Raw genomic sequence first — 18,731 nt, forward strand, 5'->3', positions numbered from 1 at the left:
CACGAGGTTCTGGCACGTCTGAGAGTTGGTTCCGGCATGCCCGACAGGTGATTCCGGAGTGTCCGCCACGTGGTTCTGGCGTACCCGACAGGTGATTTTGGCGTGTCTGGCAGGTGTTTCTTGCAAGTCGAGCATTTGGCTCAGGCATGCTCAGCAGGTGCTTCCGGCGTGTCTGGCACATGGTTCTGGTGTGTCTGAGAGCTGGTTCTGGCATGTCCGGCAGATGATTCCGGAGTGTCCACCAAGTGGTTGTGGCATACCTGGCAGGTGATTTTAGCGTGTCAGGTAGGTGGTTCCAGCGAGTCGAGTTGGTGGTTCCGGCGTGCTCGGCAGGTGGTTCAGGCGGGTCTGGCAGGTGGTTTCGGTCTGTTCGGGGTCTGGTTCCGGCGTCTCAGGCACATGGTTCTGGCACGTCTGATAGGTGGTTCCGGCCGGCCCGACAGGTGTTTCCATGGTGTCCGCCAAGTGGTTCTGGCATAGCTGGCAGGTGATGTTTGTGTGACCGGCACGTGGTTCCAGAAAGCCCGGCAGGTGATTCCGAAGAGTTCACCAAATGGTTGTGCCCTAGCCGGCAGGTGATTTCGGCGTGTCCTGCAGGTGGTTTTGGCGAGTCAAGCAGGTCGTTCTGGCGTGCTCGGCAGGTGCTTGCGGTTTCATTGGCATGTGGTTCCGGCATGTCTGAGAGGTGGTTCCGCCATGCCCGGCAGGTGATTCCGGAGTGTTCGCAAGTGGTTCTGGCGTAGCCGGCAGGTGATTTTGCATGTCCGGCAATGGTTCCGGCGAGTCGAGCCGGTGGTTCCGGCATGTCCGGCTGGTGATTCCGGCATGTCCAGCAGGTGGTTCTGAGAAGTGGATCAGGTGGTTCCGGCAGGCACGGCAGGTGATTCCGGAGTGTCCGGCATGTGATTCTGTCACCTCTGAGAGTTTGTTCTGGCATGCGGGGCAGGTGATACCACAGTGTCCGGCATTTTGTTCTGGCACCTCTGACAGGTGGTTCCGGGATGCCTGGCATGTGATTCCGGAGTGTCTGCCGAGTGGTTCTGGCGTGTCCAGCAGGTGTTTCCGGTCTTTCCGGCAGGTGGTTCTGGCGTGTCCGGCACGAGGTTCTGGCACGTCTGAGAGTTGGTTCCGGCATGCCCGACAGGTGATTCCGGAGTGTCCGCCACGTGGTTCTGGCGTACCCGGCAGGTGATTTTGGCGTGTCTGGCAGGTGTTTCTTGCAAGTCGAGCATGCGGCTCAGGCATGATCAGCAGGTGCTTCCGGCCTGTACGGCACGTGGTTCCGGTGTGTCTGAGAGCTGGTTCTGGCATGTCCGGCAGATTATTCCGGAGTGTCCACCAAGTGGTTGTGGCATACCCGGCAGGTGATTTTAGCGTGTCAGGTAGGTGGTTCCGGCCAGTCGAGTTGGTGGTTCCGGCGTGCTCGGCAGGTGGTTCAGGCGGGTCTGGCAGGTGGTTTCGGTCTGTTCGGTGTGTGGTTCCGGCATCTCAGGCACATGGTTCTGGCACATCTGATAGGTGGTTCCGGCCGGCCCGACAGGTGTTTCCATGGTGTCCGCCAAGTGGTTCTGGCATAGCAGGCAGGTGACGTTGGCGTGACCGGCAGGTGGTTCCAGCCAGCCCGGCAGGTGATTCCGAAGTTTTCACCAAATGGTTGTGGCGTAGCCGGAATCTGATTTTTGCATGTCCAGCAGGTGGTTTTGGCGAGTCGAGCAGGTGGTTCTGGCGTGCTCGGCAGGTGCTTCCGGTGTCATTGGCATGTGGTTCCGGCATGTCTGAGAGGTGGTTCCGCCATGCCCGGCAGGTGATTCCGGAGTGTTCGCCAAGTGGTTCTGGCGTAGCCGGCAGGTGATTTTGCATGTCCGGCAATGGTTCCGGCGAGTCGAGCCGGTGGTTCCGGCATGTCCGGCAGGTGGTTCCGGCATGCCCGGCAGGTGATTCCGCAGTCTCCGGCATTTGGTCCTGGCACCTCTGAGAGGTGGTTCAGGCATGCCCGACAGGTGATTCCGGAGTGTTCGCCAAGTGGTTCTGGCGTTGCCGGCAGGTCATTTTGCATGTCTAGCGGTGGTTCCGGCGAGTCGAGCCGGTGGTTCCGGCGTAGCCGGCAGTTGCTCTTGGCGTGTCCACTAGGTGGTTCTGGGGAGTGGATCAGCTGGTTCCGGCATACTCGGCAGGTGGTACCGGCGTGTCCAGAACATGGTTCTGGCAAGTCTGAGAGGTGGTTCCGGCACGCCCGACAGGTGATTCCGGAGCGTCCGCCAAGTGTTTCTGGCGTACCCGGCAGGTGATTTTGGCATGTCCGACAGGTGTTTCTTGCGAGTCGAGCAGGTGGCTCAGGCATGCTCAGCTGGTGCTTCCGGCGTCTCTGGCACGTGGTTCTGGTGTGTCTGAGAGCTGGTTCTGGCATGTCCGGCAGATGATTCCGGAGTGTCCACCAAGTGGTTCTGGTATACCTGGCAGGTGATTTTGGCGTGTCAGGAAGGTGGTTCCGGCTAGTTGAGCAGGTGGATCAGGCGTGCTCGCCAGGGGGTTCATGCGGGTCTGGCAGGTGGTTTCGGTCTGTTCGGGGAGTGGTTCCGGCATCTCAGGCACATGGTTCTGGCACGTCTGAGAGGTGGTTCCGGCCGGCCGGAGAGGTGTTTCCAGAGTGTCCGCCAAGTGGTTCTGGCGTAGGTGAAAGGCGACGTTGGCGTGACCGGTAGGTGGTTCCAGCCAGCCCGGAGGTGATTCCAGAGTGTCTGCGGTGTGGTTCTGGCGTAGCTGGCAGGTGATTTTGGCGTGTCCAGCAGGTGGTTCCGGCGAGATTGGCAGGTGGTACCAGCGTGTCCGGAACATGGTTCTGGCACGGCTGAGAGATGGTTCCGTCATGCCCGGCAGGTGAATCCGGAGTGTCCGGCATGTGGTTCTGGCATCTCTGAGAGGTGGTTCCAGCATGCCCGGCAGGTGTTTCCGGAGTGTCTGCCTAGTGGTTCTGGCGTAGTCGGCAGGTGATTCTGGCGTGTCCAGCAGGTGGTTCTGGGGAGTGGATCAGGTGGTTCCGGCATTCTCGGCAGGTGGTACCGGCGTGTCCGGAACATGGTTCTGGCAAGTCTGAGAGGCGGTTCCGGCATGCCCGACAGGTGATTCCGGAGTGTTCGCCAAGGCGTTCTGGTGTAGCCGGCAGGTCATTATGCATGTCCGGCGGTGGTTCCGCGAGTCGAGCCGGTGGTTCCGGTGTGTCCGGCAGGTGGTTCTGGCGTGACCGGCACGAGGTTCTGGCACGTCTGAGAGTTGGTTCCGGCGTGCTCAACAGGTGATTCTGGAGTGTCCGCAACGTGGTTCTGGCGTACCCGGCAGGTGATTTTGGCGTGTCTGGCAGGTGTTTCTTGCAAGTCGAGCATTTGGCTCAGGCATGCTCAGCAGGTGCTTCCGGCGTGTCTGCAGGTGGTTCTGGTGTGTCTGAGAGCTGGTTCTGGCATGTCTGGCAGATCATTGCGGAGTGTCCACCAAGTGGTTGTGGCATACCCGGCAGGTGATTTTAGCGTGTCAGGTAGGTGGTTCCAGCGAGTCGAGTAGGTGGTTCCGGCGTGCTCGGCAGGTGGTTCAGGCGGGTCTGGAAGGTGGTTTCGTCTGTTCGGGGAGTGGTTCCGGCATCTCAGGCACATGGATCTGGCACGTCTGATAGGTGGTTCCGGCCGGCCCGACAGGTGTTTCCATGGTGTCCGCCAAGTGGTTTTGGCATAGCTGGCAGGTGATGTTGGCGTAACCAGCAGGTGGTTCCAGACAGCCCGGCAGGTGATTCCGAAGTGTTCACCAAATGCTTGTGGAGTAGCCGGAAGTTGATTTTGGCATGTCCAGCAGGTGGTTTTGGCGAGTCGAGCAGGTGGTTCTGGCGTGCTCGGCAGGTGCTTCCGGTGTCATCGGCATGTGGTTCCAGCATGTCTGAGAGGTGGTTCCGCCATGCCCGGCAGGTGATTCCGGAGTGTTCCCCAAGTGGTTCTGGCATAGCCGGCAGGTGATTTTGCATGTCCGGCAATGGTTCCGGCGAGTCGAGCCGCTGGTTCCGGCATGTCCGGCAGGTGGTTCCGGCATGCCCGGCAGGTGATTCCGGAGTGTCCGGCATGTGGTTCTGGCACCTCTGAGAGGTGGTTCCGGCATGCCCGGCAGGTGGTTCCGGCGTGTCTGCCGAGTGGTCCTGGCGTAGTCGGCAGGTGATTGTGGCGTGTCCAGCAGGTGGTTCTGAGGAGTGGATCAGGTGGTTCCGGCATACTCTGCAGGTGGTACCGGCGTGTCCGGAACATGGTTCTGGCAAGTCTGAGAGGTGGTTCCGGCATGCCCGACAGGTGATTCCGGAGTGTTCGCCAACTGGTTCTGGCGTAGCCGGCAGGTCATTTTGCATGTCCGGCGGTGGTTCCGGCGAGTCAAGCCGGTGGTTCTGGCGTGTCCAGCAGGTGGTTCTGGCGTGACCGGCACGAGGTTCTGGCACGTCTGAGACTTGGTTCCGGCATGCCCGACAGGTGATTCCGGAGTGTCCGCCACGTGGTTCTGGCGTACCCGGCAGGTGATTTTGGCGTGTCTGGCAGGTGTTTCTTGCAAGTCGAGCATGTGGCTCAGGCATGATCAGCAGGTGCTTCCGGCCTGTCCGGCACGTGGTTCTGGTGTGTCTGAGAGCTGGTTCTGGCATGTCCGGCAGATGATTCCGGAGTGTCCACCAAGTGGTTGTGGCATACCCGGCAGGTGATTTTAGCGTGTCAGGTAGGTGGTTCCGGCGAGTCGAGTTGGTGGTTCCGGCATGCTCGGCAGGTGGTTCAGGCGGGTCTGGCAGGTGGTTTCGGTCTGTTCGGTGTGTGGTTCCGGCATCTCAGGCACATGGTTCTGGCACGTCTGATAGGTGGTTCCGGCCGGCCCGACAGGTGTTTCCATGGTGTCCGCCAAGTGGTTCTGGCATAGCAGGCAGGTGACGTTGGCGTGACCGGCAGGTGGTTCCAGCCAGCCCGGCAGGTGATTCCGAAGTTTTCACCAAATGGTTGTGGCGTAGCCGGAATCTGATTTTTGCATGTCCAGCAGGTGGTTTTGGCGAGTCGAGCAGGTGGTTCTGGCGTGCTCGGCAGGTGCTTCCGGTGTCATTGGCATGTGGTTCCGGCATGTCTGAGAGGTGGTTCCGCCATGCCCGGCAGGTGATTCCGGAGTGTTCGCCAAGTGGTTCTGGCGTAGCCGGCGTGTGATTTTGCATGGCCGGCAATGGTTCCGGCGAGTCGAGCCGGTGGTTCCGGCATGTCCGGCAGGTGGTTCCGGCATGCCCGGCAGGTGATTCCGCAGTCTCCGGCATTTGGTCCTGGCACCTCTGAGAGGTGGTTCAGGCATGCCCGACAGGTGATTCCGGAGTGTTCGCCAAGTGGTTCTGGCGTTGCCGGCAGGTCATTTTGCATGTCTAGCGGTGGTTCCGGCGAGTCGAGCCGGTGGTTCCGGCGTAGCCGGCAGTTGCTCTTGGCGTGTCCACTAGGTGGTTCTGGGGAGTGGATCAGCTGGTTCCGGCATACTCGGCAGGTGGTACCGGCGTGTCCAGAACATGGTTCTGGCAAGTCTGAGAGGTGGTTCCGGCACGCCCGACAGGTGATTCCGGAGCGTCCGCCAAGTGTTTCTGGCGTACCCGGCAGGTGATTTTGGCATGTCCGACAGGTGTTTCTTGCGAGTCGAGCAGGTGGCTCAGGCATGCTCAGCTGGTGCTTCCGGCGTCTCTGGCACGTGGTTCTGGTGTGTCTGAGAGCTGGTTCTGGCATGTCCGGCAGATGATTCCGGAGTGTCCACCAAGTGGTTCTGGTATACCTGGCAGGTGATTTTGGCGTGTCAGGAAGGTGGTTCCGGCTAGTTGAGCAGGTGGATCAGGCGTGCTCGCCAGGGGGTTCATGCGGGTCTGGCAGGTGGTTTCGGTCTGTTCGGGGAGTGGTTCCGGCATCTCAGGCACATGGTTCTGGCACGTCTGAGAGGTGGTTCCGGCCGGCGGAGAGGTGTTTCCAGAGTGTCCGCCAAGTGGTTCTGGCGTAGGTGAAAGGCGACGTTGGCGTGACCGGTAGGTGGTTCCAGCCAGCCCGGAGGTGATTCCAGAGTGTCTGCGGTGTGGTTCTGGCGTAGCTGGCAGGTGATTTTGGCGTGTCCAGCAGGTGGTTCCGGCGAGATCGGCAGGTGGTACCAGCGTGTCCGGAACATGGTTCTGGCACGGCTGAGAGATGGTTCCGTCATGCCCGGCAGGTGAATCCGGAGTGTCCGGCATGTGGTTCTGGCATCTCTGAGAGGTGGTTCCAGCATGCCCGGCAGGTGTTTCCGGAGTGTCTGCCTAGTGGTTCTGGCGTAGTCGGCAGGTGATTCTGGCGTGTCCAGCAGGTGGTTCTGGGGAGTGGATCAGGTGGTTCCGGCATTCTCGGCAGGTGGTACCGGCGTGTCCGGAACATGGTTCTGGCAAGTCTGAGAGGCGGTTCCGGCATGCCCGACAGGTGATTCCGGAGTGTTCGCCAAGTCGTTCTGGTGTAGCCGGCAGGTCATTTTGCATGTCCGGCGGTGGTTCCGCGAGTCGAGCCGGTGGTTCCGGTGTGTCCGGCAGGTGGTTCTGGCGTGACCGGCACGAGGTTCTGGCACGTCTGAGAGTTGGTTCCGGCGTGCCCAACAGGTGATTCCGGAGTGTCCGCAACGCGGTTCTGGCGTACCTGGCAGGTGATTTTGGCGTGTCTGGCAGGTGTTTCTTGCAAGTCGAGCATTTGGCTCAGGCATGCTCAGCAGGTGCTTCCGGCGTGTCTGCAGGTGGTTCTGGTGTGTCTGAGAGCTGGTTCTGGCATGTCTGGCAGATCATTGCGGAGTGTCCACCAAGTGGTTGTGGCATACCCGGCAGGTGATTTTAGCGTGTCAGGTAGGTGGTTCCAGCGAGTCGAGTAGGTGGTTCCGGCGTGCTCGGCAGGTGGTTCAGGCGGGTCTGGAAGGTGGTTTCGTCTGTTCGGGGAGTGGTTCCGGCATCTCAGGCACATGGATCTGGCACGTCTGATAGGTGGTTCCGGCCGGCCCGACAGGTGTTTCCATGGTGTCCGCCAAGTGGTTTTGGCATAGCTGGCAGGTGATGTTGGCGTAACCGGCAGGTGGTTCCAGACAGCCCGGCAGGTGATTCCGAAGTGTTCACCAAATGCTTGTGGAGTAGCCGGAAGTTGATTTTGGCATGTCCAGCAGGTGGTTTTGGCGAGTCGAGCAGGTGGTTCTGGCGTGCTCGGCAGGTGCTTCCGGTGTCATCGGCATGTGGTTCCAGCATGTCTGAGAGGTGGTTCCGCCATGCCCGGCAGGTGATTCCGGAGTGTTCGCCAAGTGGTTCTGGCGTAGCCGGCAGGTGATTTTGCATGTCCGGCAATGGTTCCGGCGAGTCGAGCCGGTGGTTCCGGCATGTCCGGCAGGTGGTTCCGGCATGACCGGCAGGTGATACCGGAGTGTTCGCCAAGTGGTTCTGGCGTATCCGGCAGGTGATTTTGCATGTCCGGCAATGGATCCGGCGAGTCGAGCCGGTGGTTCCGGAATGTCCGGCAGGTGGTTCCGGCATGTCCGGCAGGTGGTTCCGGCATGTCCGGCAGGTGGTTCCGGCATGTCCAGCACGTGGTTCCATCATGCCCGGCAGGTGATTCCGGATTGTCCGGCATGTGGTTCTGGCACCTCTGAGAGGTGGTTCCGGCAAGCCCGGCAGTTGGTTACGGAGTGTCTGCCGAGTGGTTCTGGAGTAGCCGGCAGGTGATTCTGGCGTATCTAGCAGGTGGTCCTGTGGAGTGGATCAGGTGGTTCCGGCATACTCGGCAGGTGGTACCGGCGTGTCCGGAACATGGTTCTGGCAAGTCTGAGAGGTGGTACCGGCATGCCCGACAGGTGATTCCGGAGTGTTCGCCAAGTGGTTCTGGCGTAGCCGGCAGGTCATTTTGCATGTCCGGCGGTGGTTCCGGCGAGTCGAGCCGGTGGTTGCGGCGTATCCAGCAGGTGTTTCCGGTCTGTCCGGCAGGTGATTCTGGCGTGACCGGCACGAGGTTCTGGCACGTCGGAGAGCTGGTTCCGGCATGCCCAACAGGTGATTCCGGAGTGTCCGCCACGTGGTTCTGGCGTACCCGGCAGGTGATTTTGGCGTGTCTGGCAGGTGTTTCTTGCAAGTCGAGCATTTGGCTCAGGCATGCTCAGCAGGTGCTTCCGGCGTGTCTGGCACGTGGTTCTGGTGTGTCTGAGAGCTGGTTCTGGCATGTCCGGCAGATGATTCCGGAGTGTCCAACAAGTGGTTGTGGCATACCCGGCAGGTGATTTTAGCGTGTCATGTAGCTGGATCCGGCGAGTCGAGTAGGTGGTTCCGGCGTGCTCGGCAGGTGGTTCAGGCGGGTCTGGCAGGTGGTTTCGGTCTGTTCGGGGTGTGGTTCCGGCATCTCAGGCACATGGTTCTGGCACGTCTGATAGGTGGTTCCGGCCGGCCCGACAGGTGTTTCCATGGTGTCCGACAAGTGGTTCTGGCATAGCTGGCAGGTGATGTTGGCGTGACCCGCAGGTGGTTCCAGCCAGCCAAGCAGGTGATTCCAAAGAGTTCACCAAATGTTTGTGGCGTAGCCGGCAGGTGATTTTGGCGTGTCCAGCAGGTGGTTTTGGCGAGTCGAGCAGGTGGATCTGGCGGGCTCGGCAGGTGCTTCCGGTGTCATTGGCATGTGGTTCTGGCATGTCTGAGAGGTGGTTCCGCCATGCCCGGCAGGTGATTCCGGAGTGTTCGCCAAGTGGTTCTGGCGTAGCCGGCAGGTGATTTTGCATGTCCGGCAATGGTTCCGGCGAGGCGAGCCGGTGGTTCTGGAATGTCCGGCAGGTGGTTCCGGCATGTCCGGCAGGTGGTTCCGGCATGTCCAGCACGTGGTTCCAGCATGCCTGGCAGGTGATTCCGGAGTGTCCGGCATGTGGTTCTGGCACCTCTGAGAGGTGGTTCCGGCATGCCCGGCAGGTGATACCGGAGTGTCCGGCATTTGGTTCTGGCACCTCTGAGAGGTGGTTCCGGAATGCGTGGCCTGTGATTCCGTAGTGTCTGCCGAGTGGTTCTGGCGTAGCCGGCAGTTGATTTTGGCGTGTCCACTATGTGGTTCTGTGGAGTGGATCAGCTGGTTCCGGCATACTCGGCAGGTGGTACCGGCGTGTCCAGAACATGGTTCTGGCAAGTCTGAGAGGTGGTTCCGGCACGCCCGACAGGTGATTACGGAGCGTCCGCCAAGTGTTTCTGGCGTACCCGGCGGGTGATTTACGCCTGTCCGACAGGTGTATCTTGCGAGTCGAGCAGGTGGCTCAGGCATGCTCAGCTGGTGCTTCCGGCGTCTCTGGCACGTGGTTCTGGTGTGTCTGAGAGCTGGTTCTGGCATCTCCGGCAGATGATTCCGGAGTGTCCACCAAGCGGTTCTTGTATACCTGGCAGGTGATTTTGGCGTGTCAGGAAGGTGGTTCCGGCTAGTTGAGCAGGTGGATAAGGCGTGCTCGCCAGGGGGTTCAGGCGGGTCTGGCAGGTGGTTTTGGTCTGTTCGGGGAGTGGTTCCGGCATCTCAGGCTCATGGTTCTGGCACGTCTGAGAGGTGGTTCCGGCCGGCCCGACAGGTGTTTCCATGGTGTCCGCCAAGTGGTTCTGGCATAGCTGGCAGGTGATGTTGGTGTGACCAGCAGGTGGTTCCAGCAAGCCCGGCCGGTGATTCCGAAGAGTTCACCAAATGGTTGTCGCGTAGCCGGCAGGTGATTTTGGCGTGTCCAGCAGGTGGTTTTGGCGAGTCGAGCAGGTGGTTCTGGCGTGCTCGGCTGGTGCTTCCGGTGTCATTGGCATGTGGTAACGGCATGTCTGAGAGGTGGTTCCGGCATGCCCGGCAGGTGGTTCCGAAGAGTTCACCAAATGGTTGCGGCGTAGCAGGCAGTTGCTTTTGGCGTGTCAGGAAGGTGGTTCCGGCTAGTTGAGCAGGTGGATCAGGCGTGCTCGCCAGGGGGTTCATGCGGGTCTGGCAGGTGGTTTCGGTCTGTTCGGGGAGTGGTTCCGGCATCTCAGGCACATGGTTCTGGCACGTCTGAGAGGTGGTTCCGGCCTGCCGGAGAGGTGTTTCCGGAGTGTCCGCCAAGTGGTTCTGGCGTAGGTGAAAGGCGACGTTGGCGTGACCGGTAGGTGGTTCCAGCCAGCCCGGCAGGTGATGCCGGAGTGTCTGCCGTGTGGTTCTGGCGTAGCTGGCAGGTGATTTTGGCGTGTCCAGCAGGTGGTTCCGGCGAGATCGGCAGGTGGTACCAGCGTGTCCGGAACATGGTTCTGGCACGGCTGAGAGATGGTTCCGTCATGCCCGGCAGGTGAATCCGGAGTGTCCGGCATGGGGTTCTGGCACCTCTGAGATGTCGTTCCCCCATGCCCGGCAGGTGGTTCCGGAGTGTCTGCCTAGTGGTTCTGGCGTAGTCGGCAGGTGATTCTGGCGTGTCCAGCAGGTGGTTCTGGGGAGTGGATCAGGTGGTTCCGGCATTCTCGGCATGTGGTACCGGCGTGTCCGGAACATGGTTCTGGCAAGTCTGAGAGGCGGTTCCGGCATGCCCGACAGGTGATTCCGGAGTGTTCGCCAAGTGGTTCTGGCGTAGCCGGCAGGTCATTTTGCATGTCCGGCGGTGGTTCCGCGAGTCGAGCCGGTGGTTACGGTGTGTCCGGCAGGTGGTTCTGGCGTGACCGGCACGAGGTTCTGGCACGTCTGAGACTTGGTTCCGGCATGCCCGACAGGTTTTGGCGAGTTAAGCAGGTCGTTCTGGCGTGCTCGGCAGGTGCTTGCGGTTTCATTGGCATGTGGTTCCGGCATGTCTGAGAGGTGGTTCCGCCATGCCCGGCAGGTGATTCCGGAGTGTTCGCCAAGTGGTTCTGGCGTAGCCGGCAGGTGATTTTGCATGTCCGGCAATGGTTCCGGCGAGTCGAGCCGGTGGTTCTGGCATGTCCGGCAGGTGATTCCGGCATGTCCAGCAGGTGGTTCTGAGAAGTGGATCAGGTGGTTCCGGCAGGCACGGGAGGTGATTCCGGAGTGTCCGGCATGTGATTCTGTCACCTCTGAGAGGTTGTTCTGGCATGCCCGGCAGGTGATACCACAGTGTCCGGCATTTGGTTCTGGCACCTCTGACAGGTGGTTCCGGGATGCCTGGCATGTGATTCCGGAGTGTCTGCCGAGTGGTTCTGGCGTGTCCAGCAGGTGTTTCCGGTCTTTCCGGCAGGTGGTTCTGGCGTGTCCGGCACGAGGTTCTGGCACGTCTGAGAGTTGGTTCCGGCATGCCCGACAGGTGATTCCGGAGTGTCCGCCACGTGGTTCTGGCGTACCCGGCAGGTGATTTTGGCGTGTCTGGCAGGTGTTTCTTGCAAGTCGAGCATGTGGCTCAGGCATGATCAGCAGGTGCTTCCGGCCTGTGCGGCCCGTGTGTCTGGTGTGTCTGAGAGCTGGTTCTGGCATGTCCGGCAGATTATTCCGGAGTGTCCACCAAGTGGTTGTGGCATACCCGGCAGGTGATTTTAGCGTGTCAGGTAGGTGGTTCCGGCGAGTCGAGTTGGTGGTTCCGGCGTGCTCGGCAGGTGGTTCAGGCGGGTCTGGCAGGTGGTTTCGGTCTGTTCGGTGTGTGGTTCCGGCATCTCAGGCACATGGTTCTGGCACGTCTGATAGGTGGTTCCGGCCGGCCCGACACGTGTTTCCATGGTGTCCGCCAATTGGTTCTGGCATAGCAGGCAGGTGACGTTGGCGTAACCGGCAGGTGGTTCCAGCCAGCCCGGCAGGCGATTCCGAAGTTTTCACCAAATGGGTGTGGCGTATCCGGAATCTGATTTTTGCATGTCCAGCAGGTGGTTTTGGCGAGTCGAGCAGGTGGTTCTGGCGTGCTCGGCAGGTGCTTCCGGTGTCATTGGCATGTGGTTCCGGCATGTCTGAGAGGTGGTTCCGCCATGCCCGGCAGGTGATTCCAGAGTGTTCCCCAAGTGGTTCAGGCATAGCCGGCAGGTGATTTTACATGTCCGGCAATGGTTCCAGTGAGTCGAGCCGGTGGTTCCGGCATGTCCGGCAGGTGAATTCGGCATGTCCAGCAGGTGGTTCCAGCATGCCCGGCAGGTGATTCCGGAGTGTCCGGCATGTGGTTCTGGCACCTCTGAGAGGTGGTTCCGGCATGCCCGGCAGGTGATACCGGAGTCTTCGGCATTTGGTTCTGGCACCTCTGAGAGGTGGTTCCGGAATGCCTGGCCTGTGATTCCGGAGTGTCTGCCGAGTGGTTCTGGCGTAGCCGGCAGTTGATTTTGGCGTGTCCACTATGTGGTTCTGGGGAGTGGATCAGCTGGTTCCGGCTTACTCGGCAGGTGGTACCGGCGTGTCCAGAACATGGTTCTGGCAAGTCTGAGAGCTGGTTCTGGCATGTCCGGCAGATGATTCCGGAGTGTCCACCAAGTGGTTCTGGTATACCTGGCAGGTGATTTTGGCGTGTCAGGAAGGTGGTTCCGGCTAGTTGAGCAGGTGGATCAGGCGTGCTCGCCAGGGGGTTCAGGCAGGTCTGGCAGGTGGTTTCGGTCTGTTCGGGGTGTGTTTACGGCATCTCAGTCACATGGTTCTGGCACGTCTGAGAGGTGGTTCCGGCCGGCCCGACAGGTGTTTCCGGAGTGTCCGCCAAGTGGTTCTGGCGAAGCCGGCAGGTGATTTTGCATGTCCGGCAATGGTTCCGGCTAGTCGAGCCGGTGGTTCCGGCATGTCCGGCATGGGGTTCCGGCATGCCCGGCAGGTGATACCGGAGTCCGGCCTTTGGTTCTGGCACCTCTGAGAGGTGGTTCCGGCATGCCCGGCAGGTGGTTCCGGAGTTTCTGCCGAGTGGTTCTGGAGCCAGCCAGTCAGTTGATTCCGAAGAGTTCACCAAATGGTTGCGGCGTAGCCGGAATCTGATTTTTGCATGTCCAGCAGGTGGTTTTGGCGAGTCGAGCAGGTGGTTCTGGCGTGCTCGGCAGGTGCTTCCGGTGTCATTGGCATGTGGTTCCGGCATGTCTGAGAGGTGGTTCCGCCATGCCCGGCAGGTGATTCCGGAGTGTTCGCCAAGTGGTTCTGGCGTAGCCGGCAGGTGATTTTGCATGGCCGGCAATGGTTCCGGCGAGTCGAGCCGGTGGTTCCGGCATGTCCGGCAGGTGGTTCCGGCATGCACGGCAGGTGATTCCGCAGTCTCCGGCATTTGGTCCTGGCACCTCTGAGAGGTGGTTCAGGCATGCCCGACAGGTGATTCCGGAGCGTCCGCCAAGTGTTTCTGGCGTACCCGGCAGGTGATTTTGGCATGTCCGACAGGTGTTTCTTGCGAGTCGAGCAGGTGGCTCAGGCATGCTCAGCTGGTGCTTCCGGCGTCTCTGGCACGTGGTTCTGGTGTGTCTGAGAGCTGGTTCTGGCATGTCCGGCAGATGATTCCGGAGTGTCCACCAAGTGGTTCTGGTATACCTGGCAGGTGATTTTGGCGTGTCAGGAAGGTGGTTCCGGCTAGTTGAGCAGGTGGATCAGGCGTGCTCGCCAGGGGGTTCATGCGGGTCTGGCAGGTGGTTTCGGTCTGTTCGGGGAGTGGTTCCGGCATCTCAGGCACATGGTTCTGGCACGTCTGAGAGGTGGTTCCGGCCGGCCGGAGAGGTGTTTCCGGAGTGTCCGCCAAGTGGTTCTGGCGTAGGTGAAAGGCGACGTTGGCGTGACCGGTAGGTGGTTCCAGCCAGCCCGGCAGGTGATGCCGGAGTGTCTGCCGTGTGGTTCTGGCGTAGCTGGCAGGTGATTTTGGCGTGTCCAGCAGGTGGTTCCGGCGAGATCGGCAGGTGGTACCAGCGTGTCCGGAACATGGTTCTGGCACGGCTGAGAGATGGTTCCGTCATGCCCGGCAGGTGAATCCGGAGTGTCCGGCATGTGGTTCTGGCACCTCTGAGATGTGGTTCCCCCATGCCCGGCAGGTGATTCCGGAGTGTTCGGCATGTGGTTCTGGCACCTCTGCGAGGTGGTTCCAGCATGCCCGGCAGGTGGTTCCGGAGTGTCTGCCTAGTGGTTCTGGCGTAGTCGGCAGGTGATTCTGGCGTGTCCAGCAGGTGGTTCTGGGGAGTGGATCAGGTGGTTCCGGCATTCTCGGCAGGTGGTACCGGCGTGTCCGGAACATGGTTCTGGCAAGTCTGAGAGGCGGTTCCGGCATGCCCGACAGGTGATTCCGGAGTGTTCGCCAAGTGGTTCTGGCGTAGCCGGCAGGTCATTTTGCATGTCCGGCGGTGGTTCCGCGAGTCGAGCCGGTGGTTCCGGTGTGTCCGGCAGGTGGTTCTGGCGTGACCGGCACGAGGTTCTGGCACGTCTGAGAGTTGGTTCCGGCATGCCCGACAGGTGATTCCGGAGTGTCCGCCACGTGGTTCTGGCGTACCCGGCAGGTGATTTTGGCGTGTCTGGCAGGTGTTTCTTGCAAGTCGAGCATTTGGCTCAGGCATGCTCAGCAGGTGCTTCCGGCGTGTCTGGCAGGTGGTTCTGGTGTGTCTGAGAGCTGGTTCTGGCGTGTCTGGCAGATGATTCCGGAGTGTCCACCAAGTGGTTGTGGCATACCCGGCAGATGATTTTAGCGTGTCAGGTAGGTGGTTCCGCCGAGTCGAGTAGGTGGTTCCGGCGTGCTCGGCAGGTGGTTCAGGCGGGTCTGGCAGGTGGTTTCGGTCTGTTCGGGGAGTGGTTCCGGCATCTCAGGCACATGGTTCTGGCACGTCTGATAGGTGGTTCCGGCCGGCCCGACAGGTGTTTCCATGGTGTCCGCCAAGTGGTTCTGGCATAGCTGGCAGGTGATGTTGGCGTGACCGGCAGGTGGTTCCAGTCAGCCCGGCATGTGATTCCGAATGTTCACCAAATGCTTGTGGAGTAGCCGGAAGTTGATTTTGGCATGTCCAGCAGGTGGTTTTGGCGAGTCGAGCAGGTGGTTCTGGCGTGCTCGGCAGGTGCTTCCTGTGTCATCGGCATGTGGTTCCGGCATGTCTGAGAGGTGGTTCCGCCATGCCCGGCAGGTGATTCCGGAGTGTTCCCCAAGTGGTTCTGGCATAGCCGGCAGGTGATTTTGCATGTCCGGCAATGGTTCCTGCGAGTCGAGCCGCTGGTTCCGGCATGTCCGGCAGGTGGTTCCGGCATGCCCGGCAGGTGATTCCGGAGTGTCCGGCATGTGGTTCTGGCACCTCTGAGAGGTGGTTCCGGCATGCCCGGCAGGTGGTTCCGGCGTGTCTGCCGAGTGGTTCTGGCGTAGTCGGCAGGTGATTGTGGCGTGTCCAGCAGGTGGTTCTGAGGAGTGGATCAGGTGGTTCCGGCATACTCTGCAGGTGGTACCGGCGTGTCCGGAACATGGTTCTGGCAAGTCTGAGAGGTGGTTCCGGCATGCCCGACAGGTGATTCCGGAGTGTTCGCCAAGTGGTTCTGGCGTAGCCGGCAGGTCATTTTGCATGTCCGGCGGTGGTTCCGCGAGTCGAGCCGGTGGTTCCGGTGTGTCCGGCAGGTGGTTCTGGCGTGACCGGCACGAGGTTCTGGCACGTCTGAGAGTTGGTTCCGGCATGCCCGACAGGTGATTCCGGAGTGTCCGCCACGTGGTTCTGGCGTACCCGGCAGGTGATTTTGGCGTGTCTGGCAGGTGTTTCTTGCAAGTCGAGCATTTGGCTCAGGCATGCTCAGCAGGTGCTTCCGGCGTGTCTGGCACGTGGTTCTGGTGTGTCTGAGAGCTGGTTCTGGCATGTCTGGCAGATGATTCCGGAGTGTCCACCAAGTGGTTGTGGCATACCCGGCAGGTGATTTTAGCGTGTCAGGTAGGTGGTTCCAGCGAGTCGAGTAGGTGGTTCCGGCGTGCTCGGCAGGTGGTTCAGGCGGGTCTGGCAGGTGGTTTCGGTCTGTTCGGGGAGTGGTTCCGGCTTCTCAGGCACATGGTTCTGGCACGTCTGATAGGTGGTTCCGGCCGGCCCGACAGGTGTTTCCATGGTGTCCGCCAAGTGGTTCTGGCATAGCAGGCAGGTGACGTTGGCGTGACCGGCAGGTGGTTCCAGCCAGCCCGGCAGGTGATTCCGAAGTTTTCACCAAATGGTTGTGGCGTAGCCGGAGTCTGATTTTTGCATGTCCAGCAGGTGGTTTTGGCGAGTCGAGCAGGTGGTTCTGGCGTGCTCGGCAGGTGCTTCCTGTGTCATTGGCATGTGGTTCCGGCATGTCTGAGAGGTGGTTCCGCCATGCCCGGCAGGTGATTCCGGAGTGTTCGCCAAGTGGTTCTGGCGTAGCCGGCAGGTGATTTTGCATGGCCGGCAATGGTTCCGGCGAGTCGAGCCGGTGGTTCTGGCATGTCCGGCAGGTGGTTCTGGCATGCCCGGCAGGTGATTCCGCAGTCTCCGTCATTTGGTCCTGGCACCTCTGAGAGGTGGTTCAGGCATGCCCGACAGGTGATTCCGGAGTGTTCGCCAAGTGGTTCTGGCGTAGCCGGCAGGTCATTTTGCATGTCCGGCGGTGGTTCCGGCGAGTCGAGCCGGTGGTTGCGGCGTATCCAGCAGGTGTTTCCGGTCTGTCCGGCAGGTGATTCTGGCGTGACCGGCACGAGGTTCTAGCACGTCGGAGAGCTGGTTCCGGCATGCCCGACAGGTGATTCCGGAGTGTCCGCCACGTGGTTCTGGCGTACCCGGCAGGTGATTTTGGCGTGTCTGGCAGGTGTTTCTTGCAAGTCGAGCATTTGGCTCAGGCATGCTCAGCAGGTGCTTCCGGCGTGTCTGGCACGTGGTTCTGGTGTGTCTGAGAGCTGGTTCTGGCATGTCCGGCAGATGATTCCGGAGTGTCCACCAAGTGGTTGTGGCATACCCGGCAGGTGATTTTAGCGTGTCATGTAGCTGGATCCGGCGAGTCGAGTAGGTGGTTCCGGCGTGCTCGGCAGGTGGTTCAGGCGGGTCTGGCAGGTGGTTTCGGTCTGTTCGGGGTGTGGTTCCGGCGTCTCAGGCACATGGTTCTGGCACGTCTGATAGGTGGTTCCGGCCGGCCCGACAGGTGTTTCCATGGTGTCCGCCAAGTGGTTCTGGCATAGCTGGCAGGTGATGTTTGTGTGACCGGCACGTGGTTCCAGAAAGCCCGGCAGGTGATTCCGAAGAGTTCACCAAATGGTTGTGGCCTAGCCAGCAGGTGATTTCGGCGTGTCCTGCAGGTGGTTTTGGCGAGTCAAGCAGGTCGTTCTGGCGTGCTCGGCAGGTGCTTGCGGTTTCATTGGCATGTGGTTCCGGCATGTCTGAGAGGTGGTTCCGCCATGCCCGGCAGGTGATTCCGGAGTGTTCGCCAAGTGGTTCTGGCGTAGCCGGCAGGTGATTTTGCATGTCCGGCAATGGTTCCGGCGAGGCGAGCCGGTGGTTCTGGAATGTCCGGCAGGTGGTTCCGGCATGTCCGGCAGGTGGTTCCGGCATGTCCAGCACGTGGTTCCAGCATGCCTGGCAGGTGATTCCGGAGTGTCCGGCATGTGGTTCTGGCACCTCTGAGAGGTGGTTCCGGCATGCCCGGCAGGTGATACCGGAGTGTCCGGCATTTGGTTCTGGCACCTCTGAGAGGTGGTTCCGGAATGCGTGGCCTGTGATTCCGGAGTGTCTGCGGAGTGGTTATGGCGTAGCCGGCAGTTGATTTTGGCGTGTCCACATTGTGGTTCTGTGGAGTGGATCAGCTGGTTCCGGCATACTCGGCAGGTGGTACCGGCGTGTCCAGAACATGGTTCTGGCAAGTCTGAGAGGTGGTTCCGGCACGCCCGACAGGTGATTCCGGAGCGTCCGCCAAGTGTTTCTGGCATACCCGGCGGGTGATTTACGCCTGTCCGACAGGTGTATCTTGCGAGTCGAGCAGGTGGCTCAGGCATGCTCAGCTGGTGCTTCCGGCGTCTCTGGCACGTGGTTCTGGTGTGTCTGAGAGCTGGTTCTGGCATCTCCGGCAGATGATTCCGGAGTGTCCACCAAGCGGTTCTTGTATACCTGGCAGGTGATTTTGGCGTGTCAGGAAGGTGGTTCCGGCTAGTTGAGCAGGTGGATAAGGCGTGCTCGCCAGGGGGTTCAGGCGGGTCTGGCAGGTGGTTTTGGTCTGTTCGGGGAGTGGTTCCGGCATCTCAGGCTCATGGTTCTGGCACGTCTGAGAGGTGGTTCCGGCCGGCCCGACAGGTGTTTCCATGGTGTCCGCCAAGTGGTTCTGGCATAGCTGGCAGGTGATGGTGGCGTGACCAGCAGGTGGTTCCAGCAAGCCCGGCAGGTGATTCCGAAGAGTTCACCAAATGGTTGTGGCGTAGCCGGCAGGTGATTTTGGCGTGTCCAGCAGGTGGTTTTGGCGAGTCGAGCAGGTGGTTCTGGCGTGCTCGGCTGGTGCTTCCGGTGTCATTGGCATGTGGTAACGGCATGTCTGAGAGGTGGTTCCGGCATGCCCGGCAGGTGGTTCCGAAGAGTTCACCAAATGGTTGCGGCGTAGCAGGCAGTTGCTTTTGGCGTGTCAGGAAGGTGGTTCCGGCTAGTTGAGCAGGTGGATCAGGCGTGCTCGCCAGGGGGTTCATGCGGGTCTGGCAGGTGGTTTCGGTCTGTTCGGGGAGTGGTTCCGGCATCTCAGGCACATGGTTCTGGCACGTCTGAGAGGTGGTTCCGGCCGGCCGGAGAGGTGTTTCCGGAGTGTCCGCCAAGTGGTTCTGGCGTAGGTGAAAGGCGACGTTGGCGTGACCGGTAGGTGGTTCCAGCCAGCCCGGCAGGTGAT

The sequence above is a fragment of the Equus caballus genome, unplaced genomic scaffold, assembly GCF_041296265.1.
Source record: "Equus caballus isolate H_3958 breed thoroughbred unplaced genomic scaffold, TB-T2T haplotype2-0000440, whole genome shotgun sequence".
Taxonomy (NCBI): Eukaryota; Metazoa; Chordata; class Mammalia; order Perissodactyla; family Equidae; genus Equus; species Equus caballus.